Source organism: Myotis brandtii, unplaced genomic scaffold, assembly GCF_000412655.1.
Source record: "Myotis brandtii unplaced genomic scaffold, ASM41265v1 scaffold772, whole genome shotgun sequence".
Lineage (NCBI taxonomy): Eukaryota > Metazoa > Chordata > Mammalia > Chiroptera > Vespertilionidae > Myotis > Myotis brandtii.
In genome coordinates this window covers 395,884-403,524 of record NW_005371090.1, presented here as the reverse complement: position 1 = coordinate 403,524, position 7,641 = coordinate 395,884, and the positions used below count along the sequence as shown (strand labels likewise).

At 40.1% G+C, this 7,641-nt stretch overlaps 1 protein-coding gene across 8 annotated transcripts in view; it reads right to left on the bottom strand.

Moving 5' to 3' along the window:
• Positions 1-7,641, bottom strand: part of NR2C1 (nuclear receptor subfamily 2, group C, member 1) — a 47,440-nt gene that overhangs the window by 39,235 nt on the left and 564 nt on the right. Inside the window, exon 1 of one of the 8 annotated variants that reach the window (XM_005883161.2) lies at positions 7,388-7,635. The exons of 5 other annotated variants lie outside the window; for them this stretch is intronic. The gene's annotated coding sequence lies outside the window, so the exon portion shown is untranslated. Of the gene's footprint in view, positions 1-7,333; positions 7,357-7,387; positions 7,636-7,641 lie in introns of those variants that run through there. 2 more of the 8 variants (XM_005883160.2, XM_005883157.2) reach the window with 2 other exon arrangements.

The window sequence follows — 7,641 nt, the reverse complement described above, 5'->3', positions numbered from 1 at the left end:
GGGCGACTGAAGCTCCAAACCTCTCCTTTTTTTCTTTTGTTTTTATTCTTGGATTTATTTACCTTCTATGGCTGTCACTGGAACTGAGAGCCGGCTTTCTCTCTGAGGCTCGGCTCCAGCTCTGAGACCTCGGCTGCTGAAAGCAGGTATCTGGTTAGTTTGGGTTCTATAATCAAAACACCGTTTCACCTCCAGCGCTGAGGCCCGGCTGGCTGAAAGCAGGTTTCTGGCTTCTTTTTTAGCTTCTATAATTGTAACAATGTTTCTTAAACTGAAAGCTCAGAGGCCGGCAGCGGCAGGCAGGGAACGTTGGCTTCCTCCATCACTAAAGCAAGCAAGCCTCCTGTTCGCTTCAAGCTGCCTGGCTTCCGGCCGCCATCTTGGCTGGCAGTTAATTTGCATATCTCACTGATTAGCCAATGGGAAGGGTAGCGGAGGTACGGCTAATTACCATGTTTCTCTATTATTAGATAGGACAGACTAGAGGCCCAATGCACAAAATTCGCCTCCCTTCCTTCCCCAGAGCCTCCCTCCCTTCCCCCATCCAGCCCCGCCCCTTGGTCGAACTCCCGGTTGATGGGACAATTTGCATACCATGCTTTTATTATATAGGATATTGTTTGTCATAAATTCATTAATATTGGGTAATTATAATTAATATTAATTGTCAAGTTATCTGAATTGTTTTTCTTTGTATCACTTTTATTAAAATTATAAATGCTTCAATTAGTTGTGCTAAAAAGCAGTGTTCAATATTTAGCATGATTATTCAACTCTCACTAGACTGGAAAGCAGTGGCCTCAACCTCTCTGGAACCAATCGAGGAGACAATGCTTCTCCCTGGGCCTTGTGTTCTGGGCCCATGGTAGCAGTGTTAGTACTGTTAACTTCTGACCCATTTTTGAGGCACATTCTTCCCTATTCTTGAAGGGTAACACATGTTTAAAACTGAATAGCTCTGCTGGCCCAACCAATAGAATCCCAGAAGTCCAAGAGCCTGCCTTTATTTCATCTCATTTGTGTCCTCTTCAGTCCAAGCTGGTAGCATTTCTGCTGGTATAAGATCCTCAAAAATCTTGTTCCTCCATGCAATTCATAGTGGTGCAAGCCATCCAAGAGTCCCCTAAAAATCTCTCCTGGATAAACCATCTCTATTCCATCTCTCATTCTGTTGAGATGACTGATTGGCTCAAAATATCACATGCCCATAATCTCTTTAGCAAATGACTGCCCAGTTACACCCAAACCTGAGTAGTCTCTCCAGAACAAGCTTTCTCCTTTTTTTGCAATATGGATAAGCTGAGTATTTTCCAAAATCTTCAACTTTTGGGTTCTATATTTCTTAATAACTTCAATTTATCTCTCCTCTCACATTTTACTATAAGTAGCAAAGGGAAATCAGGCTGCATCTTCAACACTTTGCTTAGAAATCTCCCGAGATAAATATTTGAGCTTATCACTTACAAGTTCTACTTTACACAAAACACTAGAATACAACACAGCCAAGTTCTTTGCCACTTTATAACAAGGTTCCCTCCCTCCAGTTTCCAATAACATGTTCATTTTCATCTGAGATCTCATCAGAAGCACCTTTAATGTATGTCTACCAATATTCTGTTTTTGATACATGTATATATCTCTAAGATGACAGCACCTTTTTCTATAGTTCTCTTCTTTCTGAACCCTCACCAGAATTGCCTCTGACATCTAAATTTCTACCAACAATCTCGTTAAGGCAAACCAGGTTTTTTCTAGCATGCATCTCAAAACTCTTCCCATTTCCCAGTACTAAAAGGTTTACTGGAGTTGACATAACAAAGTAGCAGAGGATGGGTGGTTTAAACAACAAAAATGTATTTTCTCACAATTCTGGAGGCTATAAGTCTGAGACAAGCAACCCGAGTCTGAGTTAGCAGTATTGGTTACTTGTGAGACGTATCTCCTTGCCTTGAAGATGTTCATCTTCTTTGTTTCTTCACATGGCTACCCTTTGGTTTATATCTGCGTTGTAATCTCTTCTTATAGGGACAACAATCAAATTGTATTAGGGGCCACCCTAACTGACCTAATTTTAAGTCAATTACCTCTTTAAAGGCTACATTTGTAAATACAGTCCCATTTTGACGTACTGGGGTCAGAACTTCAATATATAAATTAGGGGTGGAGGGAGACAATTCAATCCATAACACTTAGGCATAAATCTAGTAAGAAATGTGCAAGATCGATGTAAAGAAAGTTTTAAAATGCTACTTAGAAAAAGAGAAAGCTAACTGGAAGAACATATAAGAAAAGGTTAAAGTGACTACCTTCAAGGAGAACTGGAAATCTGGGAACAGGGATGGGACGAAGACTTACTTTTCACTGAGTAAGGTAGTTCCTTTATAATTTTAATTACTATGTGATGCACATGTGTGTGTATATGTATGCATGTATAGGTTCAGGCTTAATTGTATACTATGTCATTAGCAATGCTACAGGTAACAACGCTAATGGATTTTAATGTTAATATTGTTGGAAGAGTATTCTTGAGTACTGAATTCAGGGATATTCAGGTATTTTGTTTTTTTCTGTTTAGGAAGAGCAGGAAACTGCAATGGATTCACCACCTTTTTTGGAGTTACAAACTTCTTAGATAATCTGACTAAAGCTACATATGCTCTTCAAAAAATATAAACATATTTATATTTGAGGGATTCTATTTTGTGACCCAACTTTTTGCTATATAAACCCTCTGCACTACTGCAGTTGTCTAGAGTCATTATGTCTTATGTTTTATAGATCCATATAATCCAAACTATTTAGTAAAAGAATGCTCAGGTAAAGTTTACTGGAATATTTACTTTAGTGATCATATCTTAATTTGTGTACCTCTGCCAGCATTTCTGTCTGGGAGAAAGTTGCCCCTCCAGCTCTCACCTGATGTCAGATACTTCAGTTTCTCCCCATATAGTCCCTGGTTGCTTTCAAGTGCTGCCCTAATGCTGGAGCTCAGAAGGAGCAAGTCCCAGTAAGTGTGCACAGGGCCTTTTGAGGAACTGCATGGGACCCCAGCCGCTCTCTGCCTCACTCAGCTACAATCCCTGCTGGTTTTTACAGGCAGAAGTTATGGGGATTTCTCTTCCCAACACTGGAACCCTGGGCTGGGAAGCCTGGTGTGGGGGTGGGACCCCTTGATCCTCAGGGGGAACCTCTGCAGCTGAGATATTCCTCCGATTTTTACCCACCACACCTGGATGTGCAACCAGTCCATTCTGCGCCTCCACTCCTTCTACCAGCCTTTTTTTTTTTTTAATATAATTTTATTGATTTCAGGGAAGGAGAGGGAGAGACAGAAACATCAATGATGAGAATCATTGATTGGCTGCCTCATGCACGCCCCCTACTGGGAATCGAGCCTGCAACCCAGGCATGTGTCCTCGGCTGGAATAGAACCTGGAACTCTTCAGTCTGCAGGCCAACGCTCTATCCACTGAGCCAAACCAGCTAGGGTTCCTTCTACCAGTCTTGATGTGGCTTCTTCTTTATATTCTTAGTTGTAGGACTTCCGTTCAGCTCATTTTCAGGCGGTTCTGAATCATGGCTGTTCTGTAGTTTAGCTGTACTTTTGATATGGTTGTGGAGTATGAGAGCACAGCATTTACCTACACTATCATCTTTACTGGAAGCCCACTCATTCATTCTAGAATTTTTTTTTTCATCAGTACCTACTTCTCTTATTAAACTAACCAGGAATGTTATACATATTTAGATGTAAAAAGATCCACAAGATAATTAAAGTACATCATACAATCTTGTTCATTTCAAAAACGCTTTCACCATTTACAAAAAGAATTAGATTATCTAAATTAATTACAAATCCTATTCAAACTTAAGTTTTACTAAAATTCAGAAATTTCCACAGGATAGTTAATATTATTCACTTCAATACAAAGTATTAGGAAGGGGGAAAAAGATGAAAACTGGTAAAAATAATGCAGGTATTTGGCATGAAAGTAGGTATCTATGAGAGTGCATTAGCTCAACTACTGCTAGTTTAAGCAAAAAAAAAAAGGGGGGGAGGGGACTGTGGAATACACTGCTAGGACCACAACACAGCTGACCTTGGGAAAAACTGGAGCTAGGATTTCTTAGGCTGTCAGGAATCTTCCTATCTCAGCTACACCGTATGTGGCTTATTTCTGACTTTGTAGTAAAACATCAGGAAAGGAAAAGTAGTCTTCTCAAATCCTAATTTTAAAATCTTGGTAATGGATTCAGATTGGCCTAACTTAGGCTGTGTGCCCATCTCTTGGATTAATCACTGTAGGTGGAGCAGGAAGAGAGAAAGGAAGGTTAAAATGATTGGCAGTTTGTGTATTTTCGGAAGGCCTATTTACCAAAAGATGGGACTAGCACAGACTTGTCTACTGATATAATCACCATGAGCCAGGTAACCACTCTAATTTGTTTCTACTAATGATACACAGAACTCTTCAACCAGAAGAACATTAAACATTACTACTAAGCTACTATAATTTAATTCAGCAGTGACTGCAATTTTCTACTGTCAGTTGAAGAAATCCCAAGAAGAAGAAAAAAACCCTTATTCCTATAACATATCAAGAGATCTACTTTGGCCACTTCCAAATTTAATTTCTTGCTTTGCGAGTTCTTTAAGTAAATGATAAATTTAGTTTTATAGCTATGTTGTTTTAAATAACCTCAAAAATTTCTAGAGAATTCACAAAACAAATTTTAATGAATTTTTTCAAGTATACCATAAATACACCAAAAACATTTTTGCTTTTCTTTTTTAGTTGGTAAAAATAGGCATAAGAAGTGACGCAAGACAGTCTTGCAATCCTTAATATTAAAAACTTGAGGCCTACCTAGCAAGTTTGGCTCAGTGATTAGAGCGTCAGCCAGTGGACCAGAGGGTCTTGGGTTTGATTCCCCGTCAAGGGCATGTACCTCAGTTGCAGCTTCAATGCCCGGTGGGAGGCAACCAGTCAATGTGACTCTCTCACATCGATGTTTCTCTGTTTCTCTCTCTTCCCACTCACCATTTTACTCTCTCTTTAAAAAAAAAATAATTAATGGAAACAATACCCTGGGTGAGGATTAAAAAACAAAACAAAAAATTGAGTCCTAGCTAGTTTGGGTCAGTGGATAGAGCGCTGGCCTGCGGACTGAAGGGTCCCAGGTTCGATTACGGTCAAGGACACATGCCCGGGTTGTGGGCTCAATCCCCAGTGGGGGGCGTGCAGGAGGCAGCTAATCCATGATTCTCTCACATCATTGATGTTTCTAGCTCTCTCTCCCTTCCCCTTCCTCTCTGAAATCAATAAAAATATATTAAACAAACAAAAACAAAAAACGTGAGGCCTAGAGTCTTAAGGACTGGAAGCTGTTATACTCGTTTATGAAACAAGATTATTAGGAGATACCAGTTACCCTAATGTACTGATATTCAGAATTTTTTTAAAAAGTGTTTTTATTGATTTTAATATGTTTGTTTTTTGTTTTGTTTTGATTGACTTCAGAGAGAGGAAGGGAGAGGGAGAGATGGAAACATCAATAATGAGAGAAAATCACTGTTCGGCTGCCTCCTGCATGCCCCCTAATGGGAATAAAGCCCAAAACCCAGGCATGTGCCCTGACCAGGAACTGAACCTGTGACCTCAGTGCATGGAACTACACTCAAGTAACTGAGCCACACTGCCCAAGGCCAGACTGTTCTGGATGGGGAAGGTCTACTGACAATTTGAAAAGAATCAAGTATGTTTTGGGTTACCAGTCCAGACTTTATTCCCAGCTTTAAAGGAAAGCTAAAAAATGAGGTGGCTAATGATGGGGGAGTCAGTAACGGGGAGAAGAGGTATATAGTATTAATTGTTTGCTAAAGAAAGTTAGATTTAAAAGGAATAATTATTCTTTTTTGTTTGTTTTTGTTTGGTTAATCCTCACCCGAGAATATTTTTTCCCACTGATTCTTTTCTTCATCAGAAAACACAAGTTCACATTCACTTACACCAGGGGTGGGGGACCTTTTTTCTGCCAAGGGCCATACAAAGTCATCAACTCAAAAGTTAGCCTACTATATTTGGTCAAACATTTAATTAACTCACCTTTAATACCTTGGCAGAGCCAGACCAAATAATTTCTCGGGCTTTATACAGCCTGTGTGCCAGATGTTCCCCAGCCCTGATTTACACTATAAATGATGGTGTATGCTGAATTTCCAAGGATTCATAAAACTTCCTGTGGCCAGTCCTAGGCCTTCAAGTTAAGAACCTTTTGGGTAAAATTTCAGCTACTGCCAGATTTGAGTTTCCTGAGGGTATATTCAATATACCCAGCTTTATGTATATGAAAGGCCCCTAGAAGGCAAGAACCATCTTTACGTATATTTGAAGTCCCAAGAAGGCAAAAATCATCTTTTTGTCCTTAACTCTGACAAATAGCAATATCCCCAGATGCTTACAGAACTGAACCACATCCCTTTTTTCCTACTTCAGAACTATCAGTGTCTCTTCAATGGTCAACGTATAAAGTTTCGGCCCTTCAGGTGTTTTTTTCCTTCAGTATTTGCTAAGCCCCTGTAACATGCCATGCACTGTGAGTACACAGGAGAGTGTTCTTTAGAGTCTGATTTCTTCTTCTCATTGCATCTGCTATCACTCTCAAGAGGGGTCTCTCTAACCAACCATTCCAAACCCCTCCTCCCTCATTTAAATTCCACCTGACCTTTCCCACTCCGTTCAAATGCTGTTGTTTTTTAAATCCAATCTTTCTAGGTCCAGCATTTATGGTGTATACTAAGGTTGTTAACTAGGATCCACAGAATTCTATTAACTTCTAATATTTTACTCAGAATTTTTATGTAAAGGTGCATTTTTCTGGAAGGCCAGTCCATGGCTTTCGTAAGATTTTGAGGCTGCAGAGGGTCCTATAATGCAAAAACCGGTAATTATACTATCAGTTAGTCTATGCTGCTTCTTTTGTCTTTCCTATTCCCCAAGGGTAGGAGTTTCATACTCTGTGTGCGCAAAAAGTATTTTGGGAATGTTTGCTGACTGATTTGTGTCTCCCTCAAACCCTTCCTAAAAGAAGACTTAAATACCCCTACAAGGAATGATGACATTCGTTATATCTGATCCACTTTTTTTTTTTTATAAGAACAGAGATACCTTTTAAATCTCCCCATTGCACATATAAGCAAAATTTAAAAACAATCCTCACATACCAATGAACCACACAGCATTGTTCAAAAACCTCAGTCTTAAAACAAAACAAACCCTCTGTCTTAGATCTACCCACAACCTCAGAGGCACAAAAACCCCTAAGGCCTTACTTTCAGTTCATTTTGCTTTTCCTTTTCATTTTTTTTTTTTTTAAACAGGCTGACCTACTTAGTGAAGGTTACGAGGCAACTTGGCACCATTTGCAGTCCATCAAACGCTATCTGCGGAAGCGGGAGGCAGAGTTCCTTAACAAAAGAGCTACTGGAAACTTGGCCGTGCCCGGTGCAGGGAGCACCCTGGGCCGATCCATTTTATTTCTCAAAAGATACGGGTCCGAGGGCAGCGACTACTCTCGTCCAAGCACGAGAATCAGCGAGGGGTCCCCAGCGCAGGGGATTCGGGGCTCGGCTCGGGCCCC